Source organism: Petromyzon marinus, unplaced genomic scaffold (genome assembly GCF_048934315.1).
Source record: "Petromyzon marinus isolate PM22_M1 ecotype Great Lakes invasive population unplaced genomic scaffold, UKy_Petmar_22M1.pri1.0 PM_G_Scaffold_154, whole genome shotgun sequence".
Taxonomy (NCBI): Eukaryota; Metazoa; Chordata; class Hyperoartia; order Petromyzontiformes; family Petromyzontidae; genus Petromyzon; species Petromyzon marinus.
In genome coordinates this window covers 80,001-82,500 of record NW_027422711.1, presented here as the reverse complement: position 1 = coordinate 82,500, position 2,500 = coordinate 80,001, and positions in this window count along the sequence as shown.

The following is a 2,500-nucleotide window of genomic DNA, read 5'->3' as shown; positions in this document are numbered from 1 at the left end:
ACAGACCTGTTGGCTCTGTAGGCAAACTGAAGGGGGTCCAGGAGAGGGTCTGTGATGGCTTTGAGGTGTGCCAGGAGCAGGCGCTCAAAAGACTTCATTACCACAGATGTAAGGGCGACCGGTCTGTAATCATTTAGTCCTGTTGGCCTTAGCTTTTTGGGCACAGCGATGATGGTGGAGGACTTGAGACAGGCTGGTACATGGCATGTCTCCAGGGAGGTGTTAAAGATGTTGGTGAACACCGGAGACAGCTGGCCAGCGCAGTGCCTGAGGGTGGCTGGAGAGACAGAGTCCGGCCCGGCTGCTTTGCGTGGATTCTGCCTCTTGAAAAGCCCATTAACTTCTCCCTCCTGAAAGGAGAGAGTCGTTTCTGTAGTATGGGTGGGGGATGGGGCCTCTTGGGTGGGAAGGGGTGGTTCAGGACAGTCCAATTGTCTTTCAAATCTACGGTAGAACTCGTTCAGGTCGTTGGCTAGGCGGGAGTCGTTAGTGGTGTGGGGCGCTCTGGGTTTGTAGTTGGTGATGTGCCTGAGCCCTTTGGCAGACAGAAGCAGCGTCGTTAGTAGAGAACTGGTGTTTTAGTGTCTCTGAGTACAGTCGTTTAGCCTCTCTCACCGCTTTGCTAAACCTGTTCTTCGACTCCTTGAATCTGTCTCTATCCCCACTCCTAAACGCTTCCTCCTTCTCCAACCTCAACCTTTTGAGCTTTGCTGAGAACCAGGGCTTGTTGTTGTTAAAGTTCACCCTGGTACGTGTTGGGATACAGCAGTCCTCACAGAAGCTGATGTACACAGCCTCTGTGAGTTCATCCAGACTATTGGTAGCAGTCGTGAACATATCCCAGTCAGTACAGTCTAAGCACGCCCGCAAATCTTCCACAGCCTCACTGGTCCACTGTTTAGATGTCCTCACAGCAGGTTTACAGAGTTTTAGTTGCTGCCTGTATGCACGAATCAGGTGGACCAAGGGAGTTCTGTGCGAGCCGAACAGCCCCGTGACCCACAAGAGAAACATCCCCGCCAAATTCGAGCGTTTGACGGGGTCTATCCGTGAAAAAATATTCACGTTTTTGAGTGCACATGCATTTCTGCTGCAAATGCCTCTGGAAGTTTCATGCCGTTCGTATGCCAATTGTGGCAACACGAAAATGACCCGTTTTCCCATTCCGAGGGATTTCTGTGCGACCCTAACAGCCCCGTGAGCCACAAGAGACACATCCCCGCCAATTTCTAGCGTTTCACGGGGTCTATCCGTGAAAAATATAGACGTTTTTGAGTGCACATGCATTTCTGCTGCAGATGCCTCTGGAAGTTTCATGCCGTTCGTACGCAATGTGGCAACACGAAAATGACCCCTTTTCCCATTCCGAGGGATTTCTGTGCGACCCTAACTAACAGCGCCCGTGAGCCACAAGAGAGACATCCCCGCCAATTTATAGCGTTTCACGGGGTCTATCCGTGAAAAATATAGACGTTTTTGAGTGCACATGCATTCCTGCTGCAAATGCCTCTGGAAGTTTCATGCCGTTCCTATGCAATGTGGCCACACAAAAATGACCCGTTTTCCCATTCCGAGGCATTTCTGTGCGACCCTAACAGCCCCGTGAGCCACAAGAGAGACATCCCCGCCAACTTCTAGCGTTTGACGGGGTCTATGCGTGAAAAATATTAAAATTTTTGAGTGCACGTGCCTTTCTGCTGCAAATGCCTCTGGAAGTTTCATGGCGTTCCTATGCAATGTGGCAACACGAAAATGACCCCTTTTCCCATTCCGAGGGAGTTCTGTGCCACCCTAACAGCCCCGTGAGCCACAAGAGACACATCCCCGCCAATTTCTAGCGTTTCACGGGGTCTATCCGTGAAACATATAGAAGTTTTTGACTGCACATGCATTTCTGCTGCAAATGCCTCTGGAAGTTGCATGCGGTTCGCATGCAATGTGGCGACACGAAAATGACCCGTTTTCCCATTCCGAGGGATTTCTGTGCCACCCTAACAGCCCCGTGAGCCACAAGAGAGACATCCCCGCCAATTTCTAGCGTATCACGGGGTCTATCCGTGAGAAATATTCACTTTTTTGAGTGCACATGCATTCCTGCTGCAAATGCCTCTGGAAGTTTCATGCGGTTCGTATGCAATGTGGCGACACGAAAATGACCCGTTTTCCCATTCCGAGGGATTTCTGTGCCACCCTAACAGCCCCGTGAGCCACAAGAGAGACATCCCCGCCCACTTCTAGCGTTTCACGGGGTCTCTCCGTGAAAAATATCACATTTTTTGAGTGCACATGCATTCCTGCTGCAAATGCCTCTGGAAGTTTCATGCGGTTCGCATGCAATGTGGCGACACGAAAATGACCCGTTTTTTCCCATTCCGAGGGATTTCTGTGCCACCCTAACAGCCCCGTGAGCCACAAGAGACACATCCCCGCCAATTTCTAGCGTTTCACGGGGTCTATCCGTGAAAAATATTCAATTTTTTGACTGCACATGCATTTCTGC